This window comes from Phocoena sinus, chromosome 5 (assembly GCF_008692025.1).
Source record: "Phocoena sinus isolate mPhoSin1 chromosome 5, mPhoSin1.pri, whole genome shotgun sequence".
Classification (NCBI taxonomy): domain Eukaryota; kingdom Metazoa; phylum Chordata; class Mammalia; order Artiodactyla; family Phocoenidae; genus Phocoena; species Phocoena sinus.
Window position 1 is genome coordinate 136,041,175 of NC_045767.1, and position 19,285 is coordinate 136,060,459.

Below are 19,285 nucleotides of genomic sequence, written 5' to 3' on the forward strand. Positions count from 1 at the left end.
AGTATTTTTAATTTTAATGTTTAGTATTTTTAGAAAAATCTATGATCTTATTCTTTCTAAAAAAAAATAATAATAAGTGCTAAACACTGTACTATTTTTTTAATACAAAAGTGAACAGGAGAGAAAAAAAACAGAAACTGGTATTCTAATGGGAGTAAATATGTACGAAAATACATACTTTCAGCTAGTGTTAACTGAAATTATATAGAAAATAAATATAAAAATAAACACAGGTGATGCAATAGATGGTGAGTGAGAAAGATTCTTTAGTAAGATGTTCAGAGAATATCTTTGAGGAAGTAAAATCTAAGTTAAAGATGAGTATTTCAGTGACCCCAGGTATGCACAAATTGAATAATACAGAAGAAATGGATAATTCTTAGAAACATACAACCTACCACGACTGAATCAAGAAGAAATAGAAAGCCCGAACTGACCAACATCTAATACGAAATTTTAAGTAGTAATCAAAAACCTCCCAAGAAAGAAAACCCCAGGACCAGATGGCTTCCCAGCCCTAAAAAAGAAGGTGATATTGCCATTTTGAGGCAACATGGACAAAACTAGAAGGACCTTATGCTACAGAAATAAGTCAGACACAGAAAGAAAAACACTCCATGATCTCTTAACATGTGGAGTCCAAAAATTCACATTCATAGAAACAGAGAATATAATGGTGGTTACCAGAGGTGGAGAGGGAGGGGAAATGTGGAGATGTTGGACAAAAGGTACAAAGTTGCATAAGTTCTAGCTATACAATGTACAGCATGGTGACTACAGTTAATAGTATATACTGTATGCAGGATATTTGCCAAGAGAGTAGATTTCAGGTGCTCTCATCACACACACACAAATAAGGTAACTATGTGAGGTGATGGATATGGTAATTAGCTTGACATAATAATCTGTTCACTGTGTATATGTGTATCAAAACACCATGTTGTACACCTTAAATGCATACATTTTTTATTAAAAAAATTTTTTTTAATTTAAAGATCCTATTGGTCAGCCTCAAGAAAAGAGCAATCTAATTGCAAAATACACATCTCTGGCGTTCATAGCTCACCTGTTCTCAGGCCCGAAACTTTTCCACATGCATTCATGTGCTCGATCTTTGAGCACTTGAAGTAGCTGCTTCGTGCCATGCTCCTGGTTGAATATCAGGAATGTACCCAAAGAAATAAACATTTCACCAAATCACCATAATGCAGTATAAGGTACTATAATCCATACGTATACATAGATTTATAAATGTATATGTTCTATCTTAGCTTACAGTAGCCATCATCATATCAAATCAAATAGGCAAAAAACCAAACTCACTATCTTTTCTCCCCATTCTTTCTACTCACAAACTAGCTAACTGATTCCTTGTTCCAGATTCTTTACTACGTTTAATATTCCTAATCCCTAAACAAGAAGCACAAAAATTCCTTTGATGATTCCACTTCATTTATCTTATATATAGGCCTACAAATGCCTCTACTATTATTTTATTTCTGCAGTATATTTAACGTTTTGACAGCTGAAGTGAATTATTTTCTAACACCCACTTTTTCTATACAGGAAAATTATTTTCAGTAATAATCCTAAAATGAAACAAATAAGAATAGTCAGAAAAGAAGTGACAATTTTGTTTTACTGGATCTCATATGTATATATACCTATATATAAAATCATGTCATTTGAAAATACACAAATTAATAATAATAAGTAACTATTACAGAAGTAAAAAAAAACTCAAATTCTGTTTCTTCATTTTAAAAATCACCGTACCCTCTGCTTATTTCAAAAGTACTGCATTTTACTGAAGAAATATCTAATACCTTAGGGCTTTAAAACACAAACTACCTGAAATGAGCTCAAAGGATTCCAAATTCTCGTGAACTGACTCTTGAAATGAACGTGAAATGGTATAGTGGAGGCCATGGGTAATGGGAGTTGATTTTATAACTAGAAGTTCTTTGAATTAACATCCTTTAACTGCAATGTTCATTGAGGAAAAGTAATTAAAATAGACTAAGGTAAAGCTTGTGTGTGTATGATTAAAACTCATCGGTAATGATGGCAACTGTTTGGTACTTAGACCAAAATTTGTCAGGAAAATGTATTTTATCTTTGACATTAGAAACAGATAAACTTTTATTCAGTTTGATTATTGTTTTGAAATCCTCTGAAACAATACATCTCCCTACTGCCTCTGACCAGGCCTGAGCACCACTTGGCCCTTTTGGTTTCCCATTCCTTTATCTACATTTTATCTGTACAGAAACCAGATGCTCATACTTTTACATTAGAATTATTACTAAAATGTTTTTTTCAGTATTTTCTGGTGATTGTTTTTCCTTTCTCAGAGGCTGCCTGAATATTGTTCGAAGATTAATCCTCCTAAAATCACGTCTGCCTCATGCCTCTATCCAGCATTAAAAAGGAAAGATCAGACACATTGACTCCCTACTTTCTTCTACATTAAGCCTAAACAATTTTATTTCTCTATTAAAAACTGACAGAATCTGTTTACCTTTTGCCGCTGAACTTTTCTATATAAATCCTTGTATTGTCTGCCTTAATTCCTCATTCTTACATATGCTATGCTAATGTCTGTCTATATGCATATCCTGCTTCTTTTTAAGACACGAGGCTCAATTCTGATAAATCCCTTCCTTTAAGTGAGCTTAACTCTTTTCTCCACTAAATTTTCTCTGACTACACCAATCCATAATAATCTATCTTTACCTTGAACCACTATAATCAACTTATGTTTTATTTCTATTCTAAATTGTATCTACTGAAAAAGTATGCATATCACTTGTACAGAAGAAGGCATGGGATTTTACAAAAAATAATTTTTAGAATTTAGTCATTTCTAAGTAAAGTTTAAAGGTATAAAGGACTCATACATCAGATAGACTTGTGTCTGAAAATACAAGATTCCCTGCATATCAAGAACATAGCATTTATAGATTTTTATATCAGTTTTGAAGCACAGTTTGAATTAACATCTGTAATACGTGATATAACTTTTGAGAAATTTGTCACAGCTTTTTAATAAAGTAAAACAAAAGTATCTAGTATAAATACTTTACGTATAGATGTAGTCCCTGTTCTCAAAGACATCAGTCATAATTTGCTATGAATTCAACTTTTCATAAGGGTTCTTTTCTATTAACTGAATATACACCTACGTAGTGAGATTAGTAGTTCAGTTTTTTAAAATTTATTTATTTTTGGCTGCATTGAGACTTCGTTGCTGCATGCAGGTTTTCTCTAGTTGCAGCGAGTGGGGACTACTCTCCCTTGCTGTGCGTGGGCTTCTCACTGTGGTGGCTTCTCTTGTCGCCGAGCGCGGGATCTAGGTGCACAGGCTTCAGTAGTTGTGGTGCTTGGGCTCAGTAGTTGTGGCTCACAGGCTTAGTTGTTCCACGGGATGTGGGATCTTCCTGGACCAGGGCTCGAACCCGTGTCCCCTGCATTGGCAGGTGGATTCTTAACCACTGTGCCACCAGGGAAGCTCAGTAGTTCAGTTTTAAAACCACTCTAACTCATGTAGATTTCCTAAGTAGATTATAGTTTAATAGATTTTAAAAGGTGTTCAAGTTGAGATAGATATATATTTTTCATTAAAGAAAAAATGAATTTTTTTTCTCATCAGGGGATAATACTACAAATTCTATTTTATGTCATCCTTTACATCTGTATAAAATTTATTCATGGATTCCGTATGGTTTTCAAAGACATTATTTACATGCCTTTTGGGTGGCAACAAAGTAGCTTTAACTTTTTGCTAGATTTCTGTTGGTTAGATGGCTGCTTTCTGTGGTAATTTCATTATAACTTCAACGTGGGTTCCAACTTTATGCCTGCAATTACTTGTGAAATTTAGAGTTACCAGATTGTAAAGTTATGCTATCCATTACCAGCTTCCCAAGGGTAATTTCCCCATTAATTTCTGGATCTACACTAAGCTTTCCTTTTTATACAAATTTTAAAAACAGGAAAAAAAGGAATTTCTTGAGGAAAAAGAGTCCTTAGAGCTAGGTTCTTATAGCTAGTATTTCTGATGAAGTAATAATCATAAACAGCTAGGTTGATGATTGGCAAAATCTTCCTTCCAAGCATGAAGCTCTTTTTTTTTTCTCTTTTTTAATATTAACTAAAATTATATCTATTCTGTCTAGTCAAAATCACTTTTGAAATTCTGTTATGCTCGTTCAACAAAGTAAAATTTCCCAACCAAAGATATCAGTTAGCGTGGAGCATTTCCTAACAAACTTCACTGTCCCAGAGACAGTCCCAAACCAGAGAGTCAGAGAGAGCTCTAAGCCATCAAAAAGAATGCCATAAGCTCACATGTGAAGCTTAAAACTTTTGCACTGAACTAATTTTACCTAAATGGATCAAGCTAATTCTCAACAATGCCTACTAAATGAGGGGATGTTCTACTTAATAGTCCCCTGACATAGTACGATGGTACCTAAAAGCTTTGAAAGAGCTAATGTATTTCCAAAATTCTCAAGATATTACCTGGAAGATCACAGACTTGGGACAAAAAATGAAAGGATGATTGATAAAGAATAACTAACTAGAGGACATGCTAGACCTTTACTCCACAAATTAGCTGTTAGTCCATTATTCTTTCTGCTCAGGAATCAGCTGCAAGAAAGTATATGCTGCTGAATAGAGCAAAGACTGTCATTTTCCTGTTCTTATGAAGACACTGAAAAATAATTGATGGTCCTTAAAAAAATAAATAAATAAATTCACAGACTGGCCCAGATGCAAAATTCCATTCTGATCATTTAGTTTAACTTCCTTATTCTTTATCTGAGGGAACTAAGGGTCAATAGGTTAATTGATTTGCCCAGACTAGAATTTTTGTTTCCTGAATCCCAGTTCAGAGTTATTTTGTCTTCACCGATAATTCTTAGCTCTCTGGTGGCTGGGGATCAATTAAAGATCACATGCTGATGAAATGAAGGATGTTTTCACATCCCCAATGCTCTCTACAACTTCAGAATCTGAATTCTCTTACCCTACAATGCTACGATTAGAAATGATTTGCTGTAATTTGCAGACGTATTTATTTTTAAATTATGTGTTGAAATGTCAAACCAGGTCAGTGTGTTTTCTTATCCTATAAGCTGCTCTTGTGGAGATGGAAGGTTTATTGGTTGGTTTGCTATCACCCACGTACTTGTGTAAGATTAGTTGAGATTTATGTGGAAACAATAGCAATAAGAATTACCTGCCTTGATTTTACTATTTATTTACTTCTGAAGAGGTCTGACGTTTTTAAGTTTACGTGATTGTGATGTAGACACAACATCTGTGTGTTAGCATTGTGATCAGGACTGAAGTCGTATTGTTATTATTATTTTCTGGCCGCACCGCACAGCTTGCAGGATCTTAGTTCCCCAACAAGGGATCGAACCTGGGCCCACGGCAGTGAAAGTCCCGAGTCCTAACCACTGGACCGCCAGGGAAGTCCCATGAAATCATATTAAATTTTAATGATAATCCAACTGGGATGTATTTTAGCCTCGCTGTTTGTATACAACACATAAACCTATAGCACACAAAGTATCCTCTTAAAAAATTCCTTGATTATCACTTAGACCCTTTTCTAAGCAATAATATACCTGCATGTCCTTAGAGATCTGTCAGCATGAGTTCTCTGCCACTCTTCTTCATCCCCTACTCTGGTTCCATGGCTCCTCTGATCGAAGCCATTTAAGAAAACTTCACCTCCGTCACCCAGAAGGTGTCTGCTTTCAGAAGTCCAACATTCATGCCAAGGGTGCTTAGTTCTTGAGATGCCAAAATGTTGTCGGCTTGTAAGCAGATCTGTCAGCATGATCCTTCCCTAATCTAACTACCGTCACATGGACTCTTTCTCAGCACAGCTCTAGATGCACTAAGCATCTCATAGAATTATCTTGTCAATATCTAGTCAGGTGTTAGCCTTCTTTCTTCACATAAAATCTCAAAATTACTCTCAAGGAAACAGATCCTTCAGTTTATAATTCTCATCTTCCCTGTAGAGCTTCAAAGTCAGTACAATGGCTCAACTGCATGGGGTTTCTCTGAAACTTTGCTTAAGTGTCACCTGCTTTGGAAGCTTTTAACATCAACTCCCGTGTCTTTATCCTAGTATTACTCTGTTTTCATTCTCAGTATTCTATTCCCCACCGCTCTGAGAATTAGCAAATGTCCTCGGGGAAAAACAAAATAGAGTGAATGTGTAGCTCTGCTCTGATTTCATCTCACTTCTCTTCAGAATTTTATCCTTGCCCATCCTGACTGCACTGGCATCTCTCCAATGCCTTTAAATAGAGGTTTTATATATTTAGCACAGTTTTGAAAGTCCTTTTCAGTAAGCAGCTGATTCTGTTATAGATTACTCCATCGTGATCAGAACCTGTGGTCTCTACTTGCTAACGTTTTTTTTTTCCCCTAACAAACTTCTTAACCTGTCTGATTTCTTAAAAACCGGTCATTTTGCCACACTGGTGAAAACTTTACAGATAAGAAACTCTTTGGATAAAAATATAATCTACCTTGGTTCTTTAGTGCCATTTTCCCCTTACCTAATTACATCCAACAAACAACAGAATATAGGTATTTGTTAGTGCCTAGCTTCTTATTACGCCTTTCTTCTTGAGTGATATACCGAACTGAGTATACTATGATTCCACACAAAAGATATAGTGATTTTCCACTACAAAGCTTAAGTTAAACTAGTTAGACCTGTCACATTTCAGGGGGGTTAACGCTTAGCTTCTATAGAGTAATAAATGACCAAGCCCCCAAATGAAAGGGTACTTTTCTGGCAATACAGATGTTTCTAAGTACTGCTACAAATATCTGAGATTTCTTCTTTTAATATGGCAACTTGAGTGAAAGAATAAAATCTTATTGACCATTTGCCTTTTCTCAAAAGCTGCTTGACTATTTTTAAATGAATCCTTTGTTTAATGTTTTATGCTATTCTTTATTCAGATTTCAATTATAGTAAATTTGGTAAATCAAGTTATATAATTTTTAAAGTTTTTTAATAAGTCACGTTCTTATCTACTTAAAATCATTTCTGTACCACAATTTTAGGATGACGTCGGTATGCCTTACATCATTATTAGATCTTATTTATCATTCTCACTGACGCATGTAACAATCCCTCAGATGTCTCCAGAACCATGATGGATATTTCCTGAGCATTTATCACCTGAATTTTAAATTTGGGGAGGCTTAAATACAAACGACTGTACTGACTTCTCAAAATATTCTTCATAGGAAATATGAATTTCCCCAGGCATGTTTATTTCAATATGAGAAGAATATTGTTGCTGAAGCTAATTTATCATCTCAGATAAATATCACTCAGTGGGAAAGTATGTGACAATCTTTGAATTACTAATTTTATGTCTATAATTAAGGGCTTAGTATTTCTGTTTCTTCTTTGCTTACCTTTACTTCAGTGATGGATATTTTAGAACAAGTTGAGAATGAAAACTTTCTTTTTCCTTTCAGTATTGCTCTTCTGCTGTGAACCATACTTAGTAAAACATGGAACCTGAAAAAATAAGAGGAGAAACAATAAAATTTTGCATTTGGTAATGGTCCTCTGTGGTCTAAGACGTTGCAGTATTTTATCCATATTTTCTTAAAAGATAGCTCATTTCTTCCAAGCAATGGGACACCAACAGGCTTACATAAATTATCATGTTTACTTACAGATTTGTGTACAATTTCACACTTATTGTATAATCAAAGAAGACACGTCCTATCCTGGATCATATACCTAGGACAATAAAATAACATAAAAATCAAGAGTACCCTCCTGTGAGGGAGGACCGCTACCTATAAAGATGTGAAGACCTGAATGTGCAACACCTCTCAGGCCACAGAAAGGAGTTTGCTTTTTATTTCAACTTTCAGTGAGAACAATGGCAGGGCTCTAAACAAGTGGAGAACATGACCTGATGTAATGTTTTTAAAACCTTATCATGGGAGCTGTTTGGAGATTAGTTAGCAATGGAAGAAGAGTGCAAACGAAGATGCCAGGTAGAAAGGCTTGCAGTCAGGCAAGTGGACAGGATGCTGGCATGGAATAGAACAGCAGCTGTGGAAATGGAGACGCATGTGGAATAAATGGGATAGAGGTTTTGCATTTAGAGCCAGCGAAAATGTCTGATATATCAGATGTTGGTGTGTGTGAGGGAAAATGATAGACCAAAGCTGATACCTAGATTTTTGGCCTCTCTAGACCCAAATCCTTCCATGGAGAGCCACCATTACACATTTTCCACCTTGTCAGAATAGTTACAAGCTTTGACATTATTAAAAGGTCTTGTCTTTAGAGGCGGAACGTCAGCCTGTCTCAGAGATGGCCTGGTGCATGTGTGCCCTATTTCATTAACCTGAACTCTCTTCTGAATCACAGCTTCTCTTGTTCCCAGTTTCTGAGTTATTTTTGCCCTTCTTGTCCCTCCAGGATTCTTTTGGGAACAATCACTCGGAAGTCTTCTCTTTTGCTTTAGTGGTGTTGCAAAGTTTTCCTTTCTAGACTCTCATAGAACTATTTATATTTTTTATTTTTCTGCTATTTCAAATAGATTTGGGCATGAGGGGAAAATGTACACACTCATGCACAGATCTGGAATTCAAAGTCTGCAAATGCACTTACCCTCCAGCATTTTGATCAGACCCATTCTAGAAATCTATGTTCAAGTAGCATATCAGAATTATCTCTGGAGTTTTATTGTCATAGTTATTTATTTGTTTGTTGAATTAAATAGCTTACTCTATTTGATATACAAAAGATTCTATCTTGTCCTTAAATAATAGTTTTCAAAACCATTTATGCTTCCAAATTGAGTTCTACAAACATGTTCTATGCCTAGGCTCTTCTCAGCTATGCTGAGTCAGAATTGTAGGGATGTACATCTGATAACTGTATTTTTATGGATTCCACAAGTGACCAAAATGAGCAGGCTGATTTGAGAAACATTACCTTAGGGTAATACGCCCCCCAACATTTTAGAATTATTCTGTGTAATGAGTGATGTCACCCATGAGACTGTGTTATAAATATGATCCATGTGAGGCAGAAAATAATTTGTATAACGTATCTACTGATTTAGATAATTTGGATGCAGCCCTTTCTAACACCGTAAATTAGGAGGCAATCATCACTCTGTGTGCAGACGACATTGTTTCATCATGAAGAAGCCTTAAGCAATTAAACCTTTGATTAATTACTGTGAGAATAATAACTCAGCAGTAGCAGAGCTAAAACAAAACGCTAATGTTTGATAACTATTTTCTAAGGCTTCACTGATTAATACACAATCTCACCCAGAGGTCAAATTATTGTAACTTAATCATCGGTCATTCTACAGGGACCAACATAAGTTTCTACTGAGGTCGTAGTGTCCAATCGGTAATGTTTCACCTTATATCGTTTATTACCTGAAAAGGATCCCAGGATCACTCTCATATTTTCACAGCTGCAAGGTGGATTTACCTGCTGAGTATTTAATATGGAAATATACTTTCTATATTTAAAATATCACTATTTCTTCATTGTACACTTGGTGATACCATTGGCAATGATTTTTTTGAATACTCTGTGTACAAAAGCACAATTTTGCTGCCTAAACAAATTAGATGAGCAGAAGAATGACACTACAAAAGAATGAGTGAATATATTACCATTTAAAATACTGTGTTCTGGCTGGACTCATACTCCATCCAGGTCCTCGGTCACTCTGTGACAATGGTAAATTGTTATATGTTTTCTGATCTAGTCTTCTCCTCTCTAAAAGGGAATAATAACACAGTTTAAAAAATTATTTTGAGGATAACATGAAATAACCTTATAAGTGGCAAGCAGAGTTGCTGTCATATAACCAGGCTCAGTATCTGGTAGCTATTATTCACAGTTGCTCATCTTAAAAAAAATTCCAATATCTACAGATCAATGCTTCTTTTCCTATTCTATGCACCCACTTATTTCCCTAATACTGTCTTTCTTCTTTCCCACTCACACTTTCTAGAACCCACATGAACACATTGCTGCAAAGCCTAGCAACTGGAAATAATTCCACTTCTTTTCCTTTTTTCATTCCTACTCTAATGTTCTATTTGACTCTGTTTATTAATGTTGACATTCTAGCTTATTGAGGTGTCCCTTTTTCATGAATTTGATTTATAGAGTTCCAAAAGGTTTGAACAGCAGTCTTTATCTCTAGGAAAATATTCTGGTTTATTTTGTAGGAGTTCTAGCTTGACATTTCGTGACATTTTCCCTTACCTTTGACAGTTTTTTTTTTTTCTTTAGATAGTGAACCAGACTGGTGAAGTGTTTCATTTGTTTGATCCAGCCTGTTTTATACCTTAGAAAGTCCTACAAACTTCCCATCTCACAATACATCCTTGTTTGGTTTTTATTGGCACTGCTTTTTGCTTTACCTTGAATTATTTTGTTGTTGACTAGGATATGGGAAGTTGACTTTTTCCCATAAGTAACAGGCAAACACATTTTTGTTTATTTTTATAAGAAACTGTCCTCCTTCCATAGTCATGCTGTCTGAATTTACTTACTTTTGAAGCACTATAAAATAAAATGTGTCAATTCAACTAATTGACTAATTCAACTAATTTGAACATTATTTTGCAACCTGTTCTGTGTTTATTTATATGGGTCAGTGTTACCCAGTCAAAAAATTTTTATAGATTCTTCCTGTTTCTCAGCAAAGTTTCTATCTTTATCATTTGCAATAAACACTACTATTCAAAATTACTGATAGAAAAAAAATGGCTACATTTTCATAGCGTAAGAAATGTATTTTTATCATTGTTAAAATGAACACTATTGACGTAACACTTTCTGGCTAGTGGTAGAAATTACTGACGGTAATTGGATAGCACTTAATCAGGACGGATTCTTTGCCTCACGACTATTGCCACTACACTTGACAAAGCAAGAGTAACATTTCTTTCTACAGAGCCCCCTTAATAAAAAATCACAGTGTGTAACATTTTTACAAAGCTGGAAGTTTAAAGCTTCCACCTTAGTTATTTCTTTATTCACATGTCCATTATGCCCTATTGCTATCTCAAAACTTTAAATTTGGGGCGTCTCCAGCTATTTAACCCACAACCAATATACTGACTTTACTACTGGACTTGTACATTGCTAGTCCAAAATCTGTGTGAATTCACATAAATAATCACATCCCTACACACACACACACACACACACACACACACACACACACACACACTGAGAGACTTCACCTTATTGAATCATTTTACTGGTACTTTTTCAACACCAACTTGTTTTCAAGGTGTTTGATACAAATTTGATAAATATTAGAGACAGAATTTTCTGCTGTGGTATAGAGATTAATTATTCCTACATATAACAAATATATTTAAAAGATGCAGAATAAAAGAAGATTCTAAACATTTTTTACAGTATAGCTCATTCTCCCCAGAATATATTCGAACATAAGATCAGAGCTGTAAAGAAGAGATGGCTTAATTAAAGTACTATATTCACAGCTCGCTATTTAAATTGTCTCTCAAAGAAAAGGTTAGAGCATACTATAAAAGATGAACAGTCATCACGCCAGTATTAGCTAGCTTTAGGCCTTCTTAAAGAGCAGGGGAACAGCCTCCCAATTTCTCCAGAGAAGGTTTTCAGACATTTGGTTGAATTTATTCATAAATAAATAACCTTAACAAGCTTATCTTCGCCCTTCTCCTGTGGTTTTTAATTATTTCAATTTGCCAAGCCATTTTTCAAAAAATCGTTTTTTGCATAAATTATAATTTGTATATTTAAGGAAATGAATGTGTAAAGCCATTTCGGGGGCCAGGCTAAATTCTCCTATCCATCACTCACACCCCTTAACACCATTACTGAGATTCTCCTGACAAAGCACTCAAGCTCTCTACCACTCCATCCCATCTGTATGTAGAATTTCAACCTTGGTTGAAACCATGTCTTTCTTGTGCTTAATTGAACCACACCCGAAGCAAGCACGTTCCCCAGAGGAACTGCGCTGCCATGAGCTCCGGGTCACGTCACCGCCCACAATTAGCTCCTCTGTTTTATCAGCAGCATTCTATTTCCTTCTTCATGCTACTCCCTCATTCTCCTCAATCACTACTTTTAACCTTCTTGACTTTCCTTCGAGGTCCTTAGCAGATGACCTCAGATCCACGTTAAAGGGATCTGGTCAAAAGGGTCTCAAGTCGATGGCGATAAATTAATCAATGTGCATTTACCTGGACCTCCTTCCCTACGGTTCTAATGTATGAATGACTCTGGTTTTCTCTGTAACAATTCCTTTGACTCTGCCTTTATCACATCCCTTTCTTCCTCTCAGCTCTCTGGTCATAGATTTTCTCTGACAGCCTCTGGATACCCATTTGTATTTCTATACTGGACTCTACCTTTCAATGTTTATTACATATTAAAATTCTTTCTCTTCTTAGAAACACAGACACTCCCTTGACTCTGTTCTTTTCCAGTTCACACTCTAGCTCTCATTTACTTTACAGCTTATTTTTTATGGAGTTTTGTGAGCGCTTTCCATTTCTATCACTTATTTCCTCCTCACTCTTCCACTCAATTTAACTTGTCTTCTGATTCCATCATTCCAGTGAGACTGTTCTTGCTAAGGTCACTCAGACACTTCTCTGAGACATCTCTTAGAATTCTCAGGAGCATATCAAACAATCTGTCCAAAATCGAACTTATATTTTTCTCCCTAAATCAGTTCATATAGGGCATTTGTTAATTATGTTATCACTTACCCTGTTTCCCAAGCCAGAAAAACTGGATGGCATGTTTGCCTCTCTTTTCTAGACCTTGTATTAATCAGTAAAATTTATAATAGGTCTTCCTAGTGTGAGGCTCACAGAAAGCACTTGGTGAACGTAAAGTATGAAAAATAGTAACAGCAAAACTGTCACCTTTGGCATCGCTTAATATTTGGGTAGATTTGTGTTTTACATGTGTTTTCCCCTAAAGGTTTCAGGCTCATTGAGGAGAGTACGAATCCCCAATTTTTATACCCATGTCTGACTCCCCAATTGCTATCACAGTACCTTTAGAAGGCTTCTCCAAACCAATTTCATTGTGCAGAAAGAATATTAAGCTGTACTTCCACTTCAGCAGGCATCAAACTAATGGAAGATGAATAAACGAGATAAACAGAAAATACAAGATCCTAAAAGATGAAAGAAAAGGTGACTATTTAATAAACCTCAACTTAGGAGTGCATTGTCTTAATATAAAATAAAATATCAATACATTTTACTACTTACAAATTAAAGTAATGCTAAAGTGAGGCAAAAATAGTGCTAAAACAAATTAAAGACCAAATCACAAATGGTTGAAGTATTACAAAAGGTTAAGTTTTTCTAAAAGATCCTTGAGAAGAGTTTGACTTATATGTTATAATCTGGCATATAGTCCAGATAGACCTACTCCTGGACCCACCAATGGGATTTGGACATATCCTCACAGATTGACAGATACTTGGACCCTCCAAACCCATTTCAGTGGTGGAAATACATTGGGGGTTTTGGTGAAAGTAGAGGAGAGTGTGTCCATGATACTGAGGCCAAATTAACGGGGAAGATGGCAAGCCACAGATCTCCAAAACCAGCACATGGTGGCTGTTGGGGGGCCAGAAAGAGCTGCCTTCAGTAGGTCCTTGTTGGTTATCTATTTTAAATATAGCAGTGTGTACATGTCAATCCCAAACTCCCAATCTATCCCTCCTCCCCCCTTACCGCCCAGTAACCATAAATTCGTTCTCTAAATCTGTGAGTCTGTTTCTGTTTTGTAAATACGTTCATTTGTATCATTTTTTTTTAGATTCCACTTATAAGCGATATCATATGATATTTGTCTTTCTCTGTCTGACTTACTTCACTTAGTATGATAATCTCCCGGTCCATCCATGTTGCTGCAAATAGCATTATTTCATTCTTTTTTATGGCTAATATTCCAGTGTATATATGAATATCCTAATAACCTCTTTATTCTAATAACCTAGATGGGAAAAGAATTTGAAAAAGAATAGATGCATGTATATGTATAACTTAATCACTTCACTGTACACCTGAAACTAATACAACATTGTTAATCAACTATGCTCCAATATAAAATAAAAATTTAAATAAAAAAAGAAAGAGCTGCCTTGAGGAAGGGACTCTGAAACTGGAGAAAAGATTCCACTCCTCTGGTTCCATCACAGTGTGCGATATAAGAAGGACACTCATCTTCTGTGTCAAAGAGAATAGCATTGGAGAAACTCAGTATCCACTCAAATGAGAAGTCATGCCAATAAAAAAAGTTGAATGGAAAATGGAATAACATTGCCAAGTAGATGCGGCCAAAGCCTGTAAAGATTATTGGTACTGGGAGAAGTTCTAGCAGTAAATGACAGCAAGGTGACCAGGAAAAGAAAGCAGTATATGGATACACTCTGTAGTGTGTAAAAAGATAATTCCTCCACATGTATCACTGAGCACGTGGGAGACAGTCCTGAAGATGTCTTAAGATAAACAGAAAAAGAAATAATTGAGAAGACTTGGAGATACAGGGGTAGCAGGTGAGAAAAGTTAATAAAATTGTTGTTATTGGCACTTGTATGTTGCATTTGTACCCATAGCTTGGTGAGGTAGACAGATCTATCACTTGCACACACACACACACACACACGTGTACTAATTTAGCCTAAGAATTCTGCATGGAAACATAGGGAAAATGTCGATAATTAACATAATAAATAGAAAACAGTGGTTACCTCTGTCTCCTGGAATGTTAGGTCAGTTTAATTTTCATTTACATATATTTGGCATTTTTTCAGTAGTTCCATGATGATGAATATATATACACATATATATAATAGTTATATATTATATAATTATATACTATAATTTTTAACACATAAAAGAATGTTATTGAAAATAATGATAATCACATTTATTCAATTTTCTGAGTTTTATTTATCTTATTACTGCTAAGTATTACAATAAAAATTTATTGAAATTTCTTTATGTCTGAATAATTGTTTTTTGCATCAGGAAATGTTATGTTCATGTTCTCTAGATTAGTGGATATGTGGAAAATGGGACGTTTTGAACAGTAAATAATGAGAAGAGATGTATTTGTTTTTAAAGCAAGAGACTCTGGTCAGGTGCAGATATTTAAAGAGAAAAAGTGTGAATAAGTGAACATGTGAAGCCGAAGAGAAAACAGTGAGACCTAAATGTTTGGATGACATGATCTTTTCTCTGTCTGTAAGCCCGCATTTTTTCTTACAACTTTAGGCTTTGGATGTATGCATGTGAAAAGGGAACCTTAACTCCTGCACTGAGCTCCCTTCTCCATGAACCAACATCATAGAGCCTTGTCAGGTTGAAGACACAGCTCAGTTGTGCTGAAGCCTACGAAACACGTTCTATAGACTGACTTAGCTTCCCCAGAACCAGGTAAGAGCTAGTATCCATCTGCTTTTGCAAACAAAATGATTCGATAGGAGGATAGACACTATATGCTTCTGAGTTCAGAACGGCCATGTGGCGAGAAAATATAATTATAAATATTCAGATATTTCCCCAAGATCAGAGACAAACATACATACACGTGTGTGTTATAGGTATAGAAATTCTCTCTCTCCAAATAAATAAATAAATAAAGTATATACAAACACTTTAAATACTATCATACTATATGTATACTTTAAATACTTATTATAAATATGTTTATATAGATTATATATAAATTATATATATTTATATATTTTCTTACTTGAGAACTGTAATACATACTTAGAGATTGAGAGAAGAAGTATAGTTATTCAAAGTGGGAAAGGTAAGAGTTAGAGCAAGTTAACAGGAAGAGAAATGGGAAGGGGATTGGCATGATAAGATATTTTGATTAAAACAGGTACCCAACTTTTTCCGTAATTACTCTGACATAATTTATGTTATTTTTTTCTATTTGCTAAAAGATATAGGATAATGTTTACTGGCCCATTATATAGATACGTACACACATATGTATTTATATATACTATACATATAAATATACGCATATATTTATATATACACATATATATCTGTATGTGTGTGTGTGTTTAACTTCTAAAGGATTATACATTGACATTTTGCCACTTGAAGTTAATCCTACTAAAATCTTGCTTTTGGTGAAAGACATTACAAAAGTACAAATCTGTATTATAATTGGAATCTCATTTAAATATCCTAAGAGATTCCATAAACCATAGAACAAGCCAATAGTCCAAATTTAATGTTTAAGCATTTACTCTGTTTTCAAATTACTTTTAAAAATCACTGGGTTCATGTAATTTTGCAATCTTTTTTATATTCCAAATTTTGAGTGCATTTTTTTAAATGATGAAAGTTTATCCATATTGCCAATATGTTACCTTTGTATTAGGTTCTTATTTCTTATAGAAGCTCATAGATTCTGTGCCACCCAGTTGAATTACCTAAATTTTAACATTCAGGAGTAAGTCGCTGAAAAGCCACGTGGTATTGAATTGTAATTAGATATTTAACAGAGAGCTCATAGATTCCACAAAGTAGTGACGACTCCAGTCAGAGTGCACACTACTTTTTAATGAAATTGTATAGTTGTTGTCTAAGCACTTCCAGAAATATGCACTAGGCAGTTGATGATTTCATATTTTTTTTTAAATTCAATGCCTATCAAAAGGTAATATGTATTCTTCACAACTAAGGCGCCCACGAGCCACAACTAAGGAGCCTGCCTGCCGCAACTAAGACCCGGCGCAACCAACCAAATAAATAGTTTTTAGAAAAGGTAATATGTATTCTAGCATGAAAAGAGACTCTAAAATTAAATCTTGGCATAGTTATTGCATTAATAAGGCAGCTCTAAAGCAGTGTGGTATGAATAGTGTGTCACTCAAGTAATTATAAGAATATAAACTTTGTATCACTGAAATGACCCACTAAATTAAACAAATACACCTTAAAGGTAAATTTGTATTTTCTAATAATTTACAGAAAATTTTTTCAGAGCCTCCAGTTTGTCTGTAAACGTAGCATGTTCTCTGATTCACTCTGCATAGAGAATCAGAAATATAGCTTCCACTGCCTCTAACAAGATTTGTGCACCTTATCCCCTAAAAACTAGAAATGTTTTCTCAAAGTGACTTCTTAACAGATGTTATTTAATAGCATGAGTCATATAAAATTAGAAATTGAAAAAAAGTTGCTGGCATTTACAAATGCTCGTTTACTAAACAGAGATCAGAATGCTATTGGTGTTTTCAATAACTTCCTTATTCTTTTTTCTTTACTAATTTGTTACACATAGAAAAAGAACATGAAAAGACAACTGCATAAAAATTAGTTGCATTATGTTAAGGAAACTGTCAAGCTGAAAATCAGATTTCATTTTCAAGATCATCTTCCCTGATTTCGTTTTTTGAAAATGCTTCTAAATGAAGCTTTATGGTGACCAATTTATACTGATTAAATACTATAATCCTCTTATTTGTGCAGATCTGGGCAGGTCCCCTGTGCTCCTCACTTTTATTAAACATAATATCTAATGAAGCTCATGAAGTGTTTTTGGGTAATTATTACTTATTCTGAAGTGAATTTTAGTTCCAACCATTTACATTTATGTGCTGAAACTAAATGATTAATGTGAATTTTTACACATTTTTAGATTTAATTTTTCAGAGTAACGAAACTATAAATTTTAAGCTCTTAGATCTTCTTATCTCTTATTTAATTCAGTATGTAATTGGGAGCAAGCTGGTAATTTAAATTGATTGTCTGTTAAGCCACACTAATATATTTAAAGCAAAAGATCTGACTGGTGTTCAAATCATAAAAACAAATTTGAAAAAAATTTTGATAATTTATAACATTAATTTATTTCCCCAAAATAGTATTACAATATTTTTACCCCTTCAGTGTTCTTATATAGCCATTTCAATCTATGCAATACTTCTTAGAAAAAACAGATTTATTCAATGCCTAACGGTTATATTACAAATGTGGTTAATAATTCTACACTCTTCACTCGATCAGCTATAGAGAAACATAAGATTCCTGATCATAACCACACTGAAATAATCATTTTCCATAAATTGGGAATAACCATAGACCTATCCAAATTCCTATTAAAGCTTCTAATTCTTATCTAACTGAGAAAGCATCTATAATTAATCTACCAAATGATTATTTGGATTATTTTTAATACATGGGTTATTAATAAAACAAATATGGGTTTATAAGCATTAGAGCAACAATAAAAGAAGCAATTAAGCATAATACATAGCTTCCATTTTCTTAATAGAGTTTATTTTTTTTAGGACGGTTTTACATTCACAGCAAAACTGAGTCAAGTACACACAGACCCCGTGCACTTCCAACCCCACCTCACATACAGCCTCCTCCATTATCAGCATCCCCACCGGAGCGGCACACTTATAACAATTGACGAGCCTATGTTGACACATCATTGTTGCCCAGAGTCCATAGTCTACATGAGTGTTCACTCTTGGTGTTGTACTTTCTATGGGTTTGAACAAATGTGTAATGGTATGTGTCCACCACCATGATATTATGTATGCAGGTACATATATCACAGTTTCACTGTCCTAAAAGTCCTTTGTGCTCTGACTATTTCGTCCTCCTGACCCCAACCGGGCAACCATTGATTTTTGACTATTTCCATAGATTTGCTTTTTCCAGAATATGGTGTAGTTGGAATCATACAGAGTGTAGCCTATCAGGATTGGCTTCTTTCACTCAGTGATAGGCATTTAAGGCGCCTCCTTTTCTTTCCAGAACTCACTTCTTTTTCACATGGAATAATATTCCACTGTCTGGATGGACCACAGTTTATTTACACATTCACCTACCGAAGGACGTCTTGGTTGCTTCTAGGTTTTGGCAATTATAAATAAAGCTACTCTAAACTTTTGTGTGTAGGTTTTTGTATGGGCATAAGTTTTTAACTACACTGGGTAATTACCAAAGCATGTGATGGCTGGAATGTATAGTAAGGGTATGTTTACTTTTGAAAAACCTGCTAAACTAGCTTCCATGGTGGCTGTACCATTTTGCATTTCCACCAGCAGAGAATGAGAGTTCCTGTTGCTACACTTTGTTGCCAATAATTTGTGTTGTCAGTATTTTGGCCATTTTAACAAGTGTGTACTGATATCTCAATGCTGTTTTAACTTGCAATTCT